The sequence below is a fragment of the Cryptotermes secundus genome, unplaced genomic scaffold, assembly GCF_002891405.2.
Source record: "Cryptotermes secundus unplaced genomic scaffold, Csec_1.0 scaffold399, whole genome shotgun sequence".
NCBI lineage: Eukaryota > Metazoa > Arthropoda > Insecta > Blattodea > Kalotermitidae > Cryptotermes > Cryptotermes secundus.
Window position 1 is genome coordinate 403,945 of NW_019727096.1, and position 14,835 is coordinate 418,779.

At 42.7% G+C, this 14,835-nt stretch overlaps 1 long non-coding RNA gene across 1 annotated transcript in view; it reads right to left on the reverse strand.

Annotated features, from left to right (window-relative positions):
• Positions 1 to 14,620, reverse strand: part of LOC111864392 — a 352,104-nt gene extending 337,484 nt beyond the window's left edge. Inside the window, exon 1 of the long non-coding RNA XR_002842785.2 lies at positions 13,998 to 14,620. This is a non-coding gene — a long non-coding RNA (uncharacterized LOC111864392). The remainder of the gene's footprint in view (positions 1 to 13,997) is intronic.
• Between the last annotated feature and the right edge of the window lie 215 nt (positions 14,621 to 14,835).

Below are 14,835 nucleotides of genomic sequence, written 5' to 3' on the forward strand. Positions count from 1 at the left end.
ATGCTCTCCGTTAACAGTCGTCTAGTAACGGCTTCTAACAATGGTTATTCCTCTGCTTCCGGTCTCAAGTTCTCTCTGTACGGCTGCTCCCTTCCAACTGCACTATTCTTGCTTCACTTGTCCTCCTTATGACCCCTTTGCACGGACCGAGTATAAAACACCGTTTCCAACAGTACCTCTATTGTTGCATGTGTATCCGTTGAATCAGGAACGTGTGTACCAAGCAGTTACCTAGAAACGGCTCTACACGCTACAGTATAATATCACCCGTTCCAAAATACATCCCTAAATATCATAATACAGAATAGCCCAGAAGTCAGTTAACCTACAGCTTTCTCATGTATTCACGGGAATGTTCAGTCAATTTATAGCATGGTATCACAGCGTTGTGCACTGAAAATGAAGGACCTCATTTCGAACTTTCTTTTTGTCAATTCAGTGTGCAAAAAAAATAATTTCTGACGTTAACTTAGTGTACAGTTTACTCACCAGTTAACTGACTTTTGGCCACGGTGGTGCAGATGATTATTTTCAGCTTTCTGTTAACACTATGTTGTTACAACACACGTGTAATAATGCAGAAGGGGGGGGGGCACCTCAATGCGTGAATTCAGGCTGAGTTTTGGAAGATTGTGTAAAATAAATTGGCAGTGGGCATAAAGAATACATTGACTGACTGACTGACTGACTGACTGACTGACTGACTGACATGGATGACAAATTTCCAGGCACTGAACTGACGCTGATGCCCAGTTACGAATACTAGATCTTCACTCACTTCTCGAACAGCAAAACCAAACCCTTAATAATTCTGAAAATTGAAATGGTATTCTGTCATGTAACCATATTGAAGTCAATCTGATAACAAAACATGAGTTATCCATGCAACTGTGGACTGTGTCGACATCGGTAAATGGTGTAAGGAGACCAGCCGAAGACTGTCACTATATTGCAAATTCTCAATTTGCCAATCTTCATCAATTTCCCATATTTTGAACACTTTTACTGCATAAATATGTAGATAATAACCAGACCCTGTTTCCGTACGAATCGCTCCATCTGAAAACATGTTTTCAAATAAAACCGAAATGCTATTGGTAGCTATTATTTTCTAAAATGTACATTTAACGTCATAAATATTAATGACGGATGGGATAAAAGTCATCAGTCATGCAGAAAGTCATGTTCTCCAAACCGGCATACGTTCAATGTCTGATGTGTTTTATCATTAATATAAGGGTGTGATTTGATTTATTGGATGTCGCCCTCATTGGCTCGTAGCGTAATGAACAATCATTAATAATATTTTTATTATTATCATGAGGGTAGAAATGGGTGCAACCAACAAAGCCAGGAAGTTACATATAGCAGAGTTTGGATCCGATCCCATTATCGCGCAAATGTAAAATAAAGTTGCTCATGGCTATTATTTATAAACCCAGTTTCATCATGGGCCGCGTCTGTCAGGGTTTTCTCTCAGTGTCTACAAAATATTTTCGTATAATAACCTCGTAGCTCAGTCAGTATAGCGATGGACTGTGGGCTGAACGGCTGAGGTTCGATTCGGGGCAAGAGATTTTCTATTCTCCACTGCGTCCAGGCAGGCTCTGGGGCTCACCCAGCCTACTATTCAACGGGTACCGGTGGCTCTTTTCCGCGGCGTAAATTCCGAAGTTCATATAAATAATTTTTCAAAATTCAGTTCACATCTCACAGAAAATACACTCCGTCCTAATTGCAAGGAGAAATCGGTTGACGGTAGTGAACCGTGAAACTGATCACTCACCTGCATCTATTGCCCAAGTCTAGAATGGTTGAGCTACACCTCCAATCCTCCATACGTCTTCATAGTGCACAACTTTATCTTTCCTTTTACCTTTTTACTTCATACATCTATGGCTCTGCAGCCCTTGTGTTGGACCTTGGCCGGTTTTTCAGATTCTTAATCCTATACACAGTCGGTAGGACTCCCTGGACGGGGGATCAGCCCGTCGCAAGGCCGCTACCTACACAGATAACACAAACACAGAATAAACGCACACAGATATTCATTCATAATTGGGATTCGAAACCACTATCCCAGCGTGCGAGCGAGCGAACACAGTTCACAGCCTCAGATAGCGAGGCCACAATGATCGGCTATATTCTACCTCATAACTGCCAGAAATTCAGAAGCTAATAAAGTTAACAGAGTTTGTGTACAGACATTTGGTAACAAATGCACACACTAAAGGCCCGTATGTATGTGAGAGGCGGTATTAGTAGTCCAACCACACCATGGTCAGACACATAGAAGCTTTCCCGCTGAAACTGGGTTACAATAGAGAGATCTGGTGTCCAATGGGCCAGAATTTGTCAACCGCGTCATTATTATAACATGATGTAATAAGATTTAATTTGCTTAATAATTTTCCGAAACCCATCAAAATGAACTCTGTATATCATTTTGGTAAAAGAGACAACCAAGACTAATTAAGTTACGAATGTTGGCCACACGAACACGCATGCCTTCCTGTCAGCTGGCGCTTGACGCACGTCTCACAAACAAGCACATCGGGCTGTTCGTCAGCCGGACATAGGCAGCGGGACTATTTGCATTTCTTTAGGATATTTTAATTTGTTCACTGGCGATTCAGTCTTAAAAAGAGTGACTTCATCTGTATCCTGTTTCGGTTCCCCGAGAGCACGAAGCAGACCATGGTGTCCAGGTTATAATTCATAACATATCAGATTTGTAAAATGTATGTGAACTCTCAAATTCATAAACTCAAAGTTGAATTCGTTAAAATTATCACGTTTAGACGTAACAGAATTATCAGTGGTCAGGGTCGTGTTGCAAGCTTATCTACATACCTATCTATTTATCTGTCCGTCTATCTATCCGTCTGGGGCTGGAGAAAAATTACACACTGAGGACCTACAAAACTCTTACTCTTTGTAACATATAATGAGAACTTTCAAGTCAATAAAAATGGCATGGGCAAGGCATGTAGCACGCATGAGGAGAAATTAAATGCATATAGGATTTTGGTGGGAAAGCCGGAAAGAAAGAGACCACTAGGATGATCTAAAAATAGGTTGGAGGATACTACTAATATGGAGCTTAGAGAAATATCATGAGAAAGTATGGGCTGGATTAATCTGGCTTAAGACAGGGATCTTGGACGTGCTCTTTGTAAACATGGTAATAACTTTCAGGTTCCATAAAATGGGAAATTCTTGAGCAGCTCAGCGAATGGAGAAGATTTCCCAAGAAGGGCTCAGTTCCACTTAGTCAGTTGCGTTTTCTGTGAGCTACGAACTAAATTTCTAATATTATTAAGGCCTACATAAACTTGGGATTTTAATGGGAATGCGCAGTCGCATAATTTCGGTGTTATCTTTTGGCATGTAACTCCTAAACGAACTTGCCGTTGTTGACTTAGCTACCAACGCTATTAGTTCAGTCCGTACGCACTTGCCGTCCGTTTACGTGATCAATTTATTTCACTTGTTGTCACCTTGACTGTCTGCATTAGCGGTCAAATTTTATCTCGTCACGAGCTGAACCCCGGTAGGTACCGTGCAGGACGAGGTCGCTCTATTTAAATAGCGGGAAGCGTAGGGATGAAGAGACGGGGGGGGGTCACGACGTAACGCAATTAGCGACCTCAAAATTACGAGAATCCGCCGCTCACGACGTAACGTAATTAGCGACCTCAAAATTACGGTAACTCGACGCTCCAAACGGATCCATCCCCTTTCGCTCATCCAAATAACACTACCCCATACAGCGAAAGGGCTAATATTGGAGGTGGAATACATCCACCCCGCTGAAACTTCCAAACATACAGGTACAGTGCAGGATGGCGTTCAGCTATGTTTCTCTCTTCCTCCTGTTTCACATCGGTATTTCATCACGAAGGAGAAAGGTCATATTTATATAAAACAAATCTGAGATATTAAGTTTATGTTCAAAATGGGACAATTGCCTGTTTATCTAATAAAATACAAGTATAAGGAATTTAAACGGGGGCACGCGGTAGCGTAGTTGATTGAAATAATCAGATTTTTCAGTTCGGGATAGCGCAGTCGGTACTGGCTGGAAGACAGAGAGGTCGCAGTTCGAGTCCCAGTGGGGTCAAGAATTTTCACTTCTCCATGTAGTCAAGAACAGCTCTTGGGTCCACCCAACTTCCTGTCAAATGGATACCGTGGGTTCTTTCTCCGGTGGTATAGCGACCGGGGCGTGAAGCTGACCACTCAGCTAGTGCCGAGGTAAGAAAATATGGATCTATACATCTACTCTCACATACGCCTTCATGGTCTAATGTTCAATTACTTAAGCACAGGGAAAAATTTACCTTTTCACCTAATCTTTCCAGCCGCACAATGACCCTGGGGTGGATTCACCCTCTAAGAGAAATTAGTTCCTGATGGTAAATGACGACTGGAGCGTAAAGCTGACAACCACACCGCCATCTGTGAGCCGACTATCTAGAAAATGTAGGATCCTCGACGTTTTACAACCCTATGGGCCTCCACGGCCTATTAGAGGGATAACTTCATTATCTATGTACTCTAAACCTTCACAATATCTTCCAGGCGACGTATGTCGCTGCGCTGTTATGTCATTATGTTCTAAACTGGACTATAAGGCTGATCCGTCACACATTCGTCGCAATTCTATTTGTCAGATGATATGTGTAAAGCTTACGCAATCGTGACTCATGTTCAAACGATTTCCGTGAACTGTGAATTGTGAAATCTTGAGAGGAACTGTTCGTGACGCAGCACAAGGCACTCTGGCGTTCGTGGGAGGACAACGATAATATGAAATCCAATCAAGAGAGATGATCTTGAATAGAATTGAACAATTAATATATTCTAAAGGGTTCTGAGAGCCGGTCACGGTAGCCGAGTGGTCTAAGGCATGTACCGTCTTCGCTCGCTTGGAAACCGGGATCGTGGGTTCGAATCCCACTCAGGGCATGGATATTTAGTTTGTTTGTGTTTTTCTGTGTTTGTGTACAGGTAGAGGCCTTGCGACGAGCTGATAACCCGCCCAAGGAGTCCTACCGAATGTGTAAGATCTAGAAAAACCGAAGTGAACGGAGAAGTTCATGGAGGTAGGCCTAGGCCCACTGGGGCTGTAGTGCCAAGGGGGGGGGGGGAAAGGTTCTGAGAATGGTGTAAACCATTCGGGATTTTTCTTTGTCCTTCGGCCGGTACTCTACAGAACACGACTTTTCGGAAACTGGGTCATTTTACATCCTGAGGTAAAAGAAATAAAATGTGGGAGGCACCTGATCTGTTGGATCAGTTAGAAAGAGCTAACATTGAGGTCCAGAGACTGAGGTTAGCTCTTTTTAAGGGAAGTGAACAGATTAGCTGCCTCCCATCTTTCCGCCTGAGGACGGAAACTGGGTCTGCTTCCGAAGTTCAGTTCAGAGAAAACTGAGATAAGAATATGATACATGTACAGGCTGCGCCATAGCTCAAGCGGTTAGTCGCTGGCTTCCCACCGCGGCGGCCAGGGTTCGATCCCGGGTCTGCTCGAGCGGGATTTGTGGTGGACAAAGTGGCACTGGGGCGGTTTTCTCCGAGTACTTCGGTTTCCCTTGCCAATCTTCACTCCACCAATTGCTCCACAATCACCCTCACCTACCATCTGGAGCTGGTACAATAGACCAGAAGTGGCCGCAGTACAAGGGACTTAGTCCCACCCCACTAGCAATAAAGAAAATGATACATGTACAGGAAACTCTTAGGTAGGGTTTGACGTTCTCACGCGGTGGTGGTTATGGTATATCCTGGGATACAGCGCCTTGTTGTCCGCTGAAGTTCAGCCGACGTTTCGCAGACATAATAACATAATAATAATAATAATAGTAGTAGTAGTAGTAGTAGTAGTAGTAGTAGTAGTAGTAGTAGTAGTAGTAGTAGTAGAAGAAGAAGAAGAAGAAGAAAGAGGAGGAGGAGAAGAATAAGAAGAAGTACTAATAATAATGAGGAGCGTACCCCTGTACCTAGGAGGCGCACAGTTTGTACTGGTGCCGGACCTGATAGAGATGTCGCTGTATACAAAAATGGGCGGTAAACGCATTAAGCGGTGGTTTGAAATGAATGCGAAAAAAACACGCGAGATGTCGCTCAGGAGAGCAGGTTTCCGGTGAGAAAGGACCTATTCTTCCCACAAAGCATGCTAGACACGCTACACGTCGAACTGCCTCTGTCGGTAATAAGAGTCAGACACCAAACAGATCTGTTAGCACTGGCCCCTTAATGAAACCTCGCATGAAAAAAAAAAAAACAGATGCCGAAAACCAATGTACGCTTTGACAGGATATGTACAAAAAAAGTCCATACACATCACATATCAACGTTGTTTTCGTACATTTCAAATTACAAAAGGATTCTCAGATTTCAATTTAGAGATCCATTACTTTAACGACATTTGTTTTGTTTATTTTTTATTTTAACCTCTGATGGGCATCACTGTCATATACAGACTTGAACGATTCATGTCAAAAATTGACATCAATTGACAGCCCTCATTAATAATGACGTCCTTGACACTTGCTTGTGTGAATGTGAGTTCTCTTTATGCTGTCTCTCGGGTGCTGAAGCTAATGTCATTCGAAACACGTCACCAAATTCAACACAATATTGGAATAAATATGATAAGAATGTTCTACTGGCAAAACATATCCTAACAACGTCGATAATTACATATGATGTTTCCGAAACACTCGTGCTTTATGCCAAGAACAGCCGTCAGACATGGTACAACGCAGATTCTTTAATTTTTGTTGCTAGTGGGGTGAGAGCAATTGGTGGAATGAAGATTGGTAGGGGAAACCGAAGTACTCGGAGAAAATCCGCCACAGCGCCACTTTGGCCACCACATATCCCACTTGAACAGACCCGGGATCGAACCCAGGCCGCCGCGGTGGGAAGCCAGCGACTAACATCTTGAGCTATGGCACGGCCACAACGCAGAGTCACTGAACAAAGGGGAGCAAGCAGATTCTAAACGGTTCTGACTCAGAATCACTGGGTTTATGGACTTTTTATATCGTTCGTTATTCTAGAAACTAGAAAACACGACGTTTCGGAATCTGGATCTGCTTCCATCCTCAGGTGAGGAGGGGGAGAAGACACCTCAGTTGGGTCCGTTAGAAAGAGCTGACCTCAATCACTGAATGCAACTCCGACCTTACGCGTTTTAATACTTCCAAACGAAAAAGATCTGCTGCAAACCTATTATAATATAAACTAAAAGAAGTCCACAAATATATTCCTGAGACATCCGGAAATAATTTTGGAAAATGTAATCACATGGAACCGACCGTTGCGTAGTAGAGGCTCCTACGATCAAGAGGCCTTGGGCAGGTACCCACTTTAAAGTATTCCTGTTCCCGATGTTCCGGAGGATTTCCATACTCTAATTTCAGGATATAAATTGGAGTTTGGAGGTTTCTCCGAAACTTCGGTATCCACATGCAAAGCTAAAAAATGTCGCAACCCAAATGACCTAATTTAAACTAATTCCCTTTGTCTGTAGGCTCTATTTTATTCTAAGCGCCCCGACATACAAAAGGTTATGAAGGGGACTGTGATACTGCATAATGAGAAAGCATGTAACAGCTACGCTCAGTAATGAAAGTTACTGATTAACTTACTTTGCTTTCTGTTTATACCGAATACGTTGATGCCCTTGCTCTACCAACCCCGGGGTATACTACAACCCTCACTTTCTCCCTCGCTCTTTCCAATGTCGCCCTTCGGAACATCGGTAATTTATCAAACCCATTCCCACTTGTATGTCGCTATAAATAAACTTAAAAAAATATATCATCGAAGTTAAATTTATTTTCTTTGCGGAATTAGCGTCATGTGTCACACAAATCTGATGTTCCAGTTACACGAGAAGCGACTTAAGCGTGTCAGGACCTCGGCTGCAGACAGGTAACATTACAATTATACTGATAAGACAAATATTTCACTTCTGATTAGTCTTCTCAGCTATGACGTCGTGCAGTATGATATAGGTTAATAACGTTTAGAAGAAACTGTTGACTCCATCTTCAGAGTAAAAGATGATATTAGTGTGTTGCCACAAAACTTCGATACAGAAGACTATTATTGTACATAGTCGCGTAACCATAAGGACAAAATATGAACCTTTACTATCGTGAGAACCTGAAATTTCATACACCTACTCCCATTAACTACTTCCATGGAGAGCACTTCTTCAGAAGCTGATAGTAATTCAGCTAGTCAAGAAATCCCCATCATTTTATGGAATACGAAACCTCAGGACTGACAGATTCACACGCGGTTCCGATGTATGGGATAATGTGTAGTGTAGGAGACGTTGGCCGATGATTAGGAGGGGCATACTGTCCCCATCTTTAGGGCGGAAGGGCAACTACAAGATTACACGTAGTCACATCCCAGAAGGCTGCAATCTTCACTACCGTGTCAATTTATATATGTGTTAGGATTATATACGCACGACTCTTTGGCGTCATACACTCGTAATATACAGCACAGGAAATCCCAATTCATCTCTCCACAAGCCCGCATCCATATTGATATTGGAACATAATTTCCGGAACCTTCATTCGTTGTCGCTATATTTTTAAACACTAACGAAAATCTTTCAAGTCGTTTAGTTTCGGAACAATTGTCAACGGCTACCTGAATCGGTATAGAGACAGGCTGCTGTCTGGACGGCTGGGGTTCGATTCCTGGCAGGGACAAGTTTCTTTTCTCCACAACGTCCAGACTGGCTCATGGCTGCACCCAGCCTTCTAACCAAATGGTACTTCGGGGGGTAAAGCGGCAGGTGCGTGAAGCTAACCACTTCACCTCCGTCTGGTACCGAGGTGAAGAACGATGGAGCCATACGTTCATTCCCCCATACGCCTTCATGGCGTAGTACTTACCTAAGCACAGGAACAACTGTAAATGTTTACGTTAAACCCCTTCTAGTAAAAAAAAACGGCAACGCTATCTGTGTAGCAGGCTGTGGGAGCCCATACGGCCGTGAGACTTCGGGGTTCCAATATTTTCTAGGTAATCGGCTCACAGATGGCGGTGAGACTGTCAGCCTTACGCGCTAGCCGGCCATCCTGTATCCCCAGACAGATTTCTGTTAAGAGGCTGCGTCGAACACAGGGCCATAGTGCGGCTAGAAGCATTAGATAAAGTGAAAATCTAATGACCTCATCAGGAATCAAACCCGCGACCTTCCGGCTTGTAGTACAGTGTCTCAACCAACTATCCCACAGCGTGTCCCTCTACTCTCAAATAGATAAACCATATACTAGTCTATAGTAAGAAATTATTTTTATCAGAACCCTTATATCTTGCATTTGGGCGACGCTCAGTTCGATTCTTGGCAGGAACATAGACTATCTTGACTGAGGCTTTGTGTGGTTTTCCTTAGCCTTAACAGGCAAATGTCGGAATAGCACATCAAATTAGAAAACAAACGCCTCCTTTCACATCCCTTCCAATTTATTATTCATTATCATCCTACCATTTGACACCGTAGAGCCTGAGTTACTAAGTGGGTCGTTAAATAAACCATAAACAAATAAATGAATTAATCAAACATCTGCTGCTATACTAAGTTTCCTGCTCTACAACGGAGACGTCAGGACGCGCTGCAGCTAAGAGTGTGGGCACCTTTCTATCTCAAGCCAGGAATAATAACGCCTCCAGGTGTGGATTTGGCTTTCAAGAAACGTATTGTGTCCGTGCCCACACGGCTATTCCATTCACAATACGCAATGCCGGCCCCCGGCTTTGTCTTTCGCCTTCAGATTGCTTCTACATTTATGACTCCCACCATGAACCCTTCTTGTAGCGTTTAGCATTTCCACAGCTTCACATCTGTTCCTCAGTAGCAAGGGTAAAGTTGCTTCTGCAGATTCTAAAGCGTTCTGACGGTGCGGTCTGTCCAATGAAATGAGTAGGGCCCGGATTTTGATGAAATGTCATATTTTTTTCCTTGTATCCTATGCGATGCTCTTAAATATATAAATCTCGGATATGAGCTGCTGGTTACAGAAATGTACATTTTATAGGTAATTTTTTGTCATTTTTTGACATTTCTATGTTTAAGGTCATTTTTTCATTTTGGGGGTAATTTTTTGGAAAATGTTTGGACTTTCAAGGGTATTCCTTGTCATTTTTGGCCATTTTAGGGAATGTTTCTTCATATGTTTTCTGAAATGTGAATAACATGGAAGCGAAGTGTTCTTTCATTTCTCTTTTAGGTCATTTTTCTGGATTTTTTTCGGTCATTTTATAGGTCAGTCTTTAAATATTTTCAGGTCATCAAAATCCGGGCCCTGGCAATGAGTACCAGGAATCTTCCTTGGGGGTAAAGGGCGGCCGGAACATAAGGCTGACAACCTTGCCGCCATCTGTGAGCCGATTGTCTAGAAGATGTGGGAGAATCAACCTCACACAAACCTTTGGGCCTCCACCGCTTGTTACAGGGACAGCTTTACCTTTTTAACTTTACCAGTATTCTAAAGAATACTAAAGAACGCAACGTTATGGAAACTGGATTTCTTTACGTCCTCAGGTGAGCGGTACGAGACACCTACTATGTTGGGGCGGTTAGAAAGAGCTAACATCAATCACTGGACATGTTCAGCTGACTGACAAATCCAAAAATCCAGTAATCCCGACGGGTGTATTCGCTAAAAACCACAACTACAAAAACTGCATAATATGGAACAATCTTTTTTATTGCTAGTGGGGTGGGACTAAGTCCCTTGTACTGCGGCCACTTCTGGCCTATTGTTCCAGCCCCACATGATAGGTGAGGATGATTGTGGAGCGATTGGTGAAATGAAGATTGTCAGGGGAAACCGAAGTACTCGGAGAAAACCTGCCCCAGCGCCACTTTGTCCACCACAAATCCCACTTGACCAGACCCGGGATCGAACCCGGGCCGCCACGGTGGGAAGCTGCGACTAACAGCTTGAGCTATGACGCGGCCTAATATGGAACCATACTTGGGCAACTAAATTAAAATAACTTAGTTTATGTTTTATGGAATTTTCCTGATGATGACCTAAGTAAATTTCGATACCTATAGCATATACCCGTTTACAATGAACGAGTGAGACATCACGAATCCATTTTATCTCCACCCTGAAGATGTCCTTCTTCATGTTGCGTTGACGGTCCAAATTCACCTAACTATACCAAAAGGTTCTCTTATCTATAATTAATTAACCACCACGCCATGAAGACGTATGGGGGAGTGGCGGTACAATTCTATGTTTGCTTAACCTCGTCACAAAATATAAGTGTGTTGAGTTTAACGCCTAAGCCCCATAACCTCGAGGAAGAATCCTCCAGCAACCATTTGGTAGGAATAATGGTGAGCACCATCGCCTGTCTGGTCACCGCGAAAAAGAGAAAAACTTTTGCGCCTACCAGGAATCAATTTCCGATTCATTGATGGTCGAGTCTATAGCCTTTCGCCAATCGGCTGAATAGTTTTCAGTTCGGGTTTTAAAATCCAGCAACAAATTGTTTTATAAACATGCTATCTATTCCGAATGCTTTTCCTCGTGATTGTATACGCTTTTTGTTAAACACTCTCTCAATCAAACGTTAGGACTTCAAACGGTGAGCCCTCCACCGTTATAAACTGCAGACGAAATAGTAGTTTCAGAGGAGAGAAATTCGGTGTACGCTTTCGCACTACAAAGTACTTGTATTTACAGATTTGTCTGTCAGGAACAAAATCTAAACATATTAGTGGATGCTCCATCTGTCCGCTCTCAAGAATTCGGTTCCTTTCAAGACCAGTAAGAGAGGAAGTGCTATGGTTATGGGTTTCTAACCCTGTTCCGTCTATAAACGTACATGACGTGTTTATCTAATTTATTTCTCTCCTTAAAATGATTTACGTCTCATCTAAAAACTTGATTCCGGTAGGCTGACTCAAACAGAGGTTAAGGTAACCTAAAATTAACTGAAACTGCTTTGTGATTCTGAAAATCGCGATATTGCTATTCATAGCCAGCAACAGAAACAGTTCTGCAGACAAATAGTATCTGAATATACTGATACAATAGCCCTTAGTTATCAAACACAAAAATTATATTGTATCTTCTGTTTATTTAACGACGCTTACAACTGAGATTATACAGTGTCATATGATAGGATGATAAGTAAATAACTGGGAAGGATGTAGAAGCAAGTGGTCGTGGACTGATAAGTGGTACTATCCCAACATTTGTTTAAAAGGACTGAGAAAATCCATGAAAATCGCCAGTTAAAGTAGAGACTTCAAAATCGCATCTCCCGAGAGATTTGGTAACAGATTCCAAAGTTATGGAAACCAGACATTTCGCCGTACTCGCAAAGGAAGATGGGGAGGCGCCTATAGAGTTGGGTCCATCATAAAGAGATACTCAATTCCAGTCATCAAGACCCAGTTTCCTAAATATCAGACTGTGGACAAAGTCTATAATCCTATAAATCCCAAGCGTCAAGTTTAGCTATAGAATAACGTCAGTTTCCGGTTTCACAAAGAGTTTCACAATAGAGTTCCGGAAACTATAAAAAAAAACTATCCTTGTAACAGGCCGTGGCGCCCCATAGGGTTATAAGACGTTGAGGCTCCCACATTTTCTACACAATGCTCACGGATGGCGGTGAGGTTATCAGCCTTACACTCCGGCAGCCCTTTACCCCCAGGAATAATCCTGGTACTCATTTCTGTTATATGCTGAGTTAACCCCAGGGCCACAGTGCGGCTGGAAGAATTAGGTCAATTGAAAAATCCAATAATCTCGTCGGGAATCGAACCCGCGACCTACGCAGACATCTAAGAACGGATACATAAGAAGGGGAGAATGTTACTCTTTTCCCTTATGTTTTCAATAAGAATATGCCCTTCTCTGATTGGCGATCACATTGGGCGTTATACGGAATTTGGCGTAGTTTATCTCATATTAAAAGACGCTGTTAGAGTTGCGACTGTACAGCGTCGATGTCCGGACTATTAATGAATGCAAATCAGTTGGTGGAATGAGAGCTGGCAGCAGAAAACGAAATACGCGGAGAAAACCGACCCCTATGCAACTTTGCGCGCCACAAATCCCCGGGCCGCCCTTGTGGGAAGCCGGCACTAGACAGTTAAGCACGAGAAACCCATCGCCAATACCTGTACAGTGTCATGTAGTGCTACGTTATAAACGTTTCGCTTGCCAGGGTCTTCTTCCTCGGCTTACTCCTCTTTAACACTGAAGATGGTGGCAAGTACGTTCTTTTGAAACGTCAGTGAACTACCAGACTACAAGGTTTACATTCCGGAAGACAGTGTTCTTTATAAATGTTCAGCTTGCAGTCAAAACCGCATTTTAGTGCGTCATTTCCGGGGTCTTGATCCTGCTTGGTAACTGCGTGATTCAATGAGCAATTCATTAGCCGGCAGAATAGCACAAGCATTTGTTTATGGACCGACTCCATGAACTAGAGTTCTTCTTGCAGATGTGACTGTTGGTCCAGATAGTCAATATCTCGTCATTTATGGAATCTCTGAGCCCTCCATTTGGTCCCTATCCTTAGCCAGATGAACCCGATCACAACTTTAGAACCTATTGAAATTCAATTTTAATATTATTCCTTCTGTGCCTAGGTGTGCCACCTTTCCATCAGGTTTATCGCCTAGAATTTTGAATTCATTTCTCGTTTGTCTACGTTCGCCGTCTATATTGTCCCGAAGGTTAGTAAGTATAATTAGAAAGAGAACCTGCCTGATCAAAGGATAATTAAAAGAAGTCTTAATTTACCAGTGGTCGAATTGGTTGGTACGGGATTTCTATTTGAAATCTGAAATCAAAACAATTCACTCCACAATTTCGCGTTCCGACACGAAGGAGTTTGCAAGGTAACTCGGTAACGGAAGACGTGAAATGGGGAATATATTGTTGAAATAAACACAAATGTATGTATGTATTACTCAGACTTACCAAAGAGATGGAGATGAAATGCAGTCTGACACTTATCCAACGACAGAAATGATGTACTGTTATGTACCGATGTTATGTCCTTATTACACTACAACCACAACACAACGGGCGTCAAACTCCTTCAGTCGCCAATTTTATAATTCAAAATGAGTAACATTCATTACACTATAACGATGCTCCTAATATGACACTGTCGAAGTGATAAAAATTAATTGTCCTCAGTACTGCAGCAACAGATTTAAAAGAAGGCCATCTGTGATAACTGTTATTTTCAACCACTAATTTTCAATTCACTTCATATTTCACCGCCTCCAGCTACACCACTGACCAGTGACGATTAAAATTGACTGTTGCATTATATCGCTGTAAATAAACATATTCTGTTCATTTCACAATAATCCATTGCGCGGGTGAACACATATAACACTTTTCTCCGAGTTACGAAAGTTATGATTTTGTTCAATGTACAGAAAATGTATGAAAGTTCACACGAAACACAAGTGCGGAAGAGAAGACTTGTACAGGGCCCTCATAACATATCTAAAAGTCACTGTCATGGCCCTATTCGAACGTGAACCTCGGCCTGCAACTTCCCAATACCCCACCTACTCGACGCATATCCACCGAAGCAACTACTCGTGCCGTGGTAAAGAAGCCGGCCCCTAAGCACGGGCCTAGCCGAGCGTACGAAGTGCGCAGGTCTCAGACCGACCCTTCCAGACCGCCTGCCCTCTAGCGCAGCAGTCTGCAACCTTACTTCATTCGCTACCGAAGCCCAACAATATAATCATAAAACCAGGTGGGTTGTAGTACTGTACGATTTGTTATGCGTTTGTGC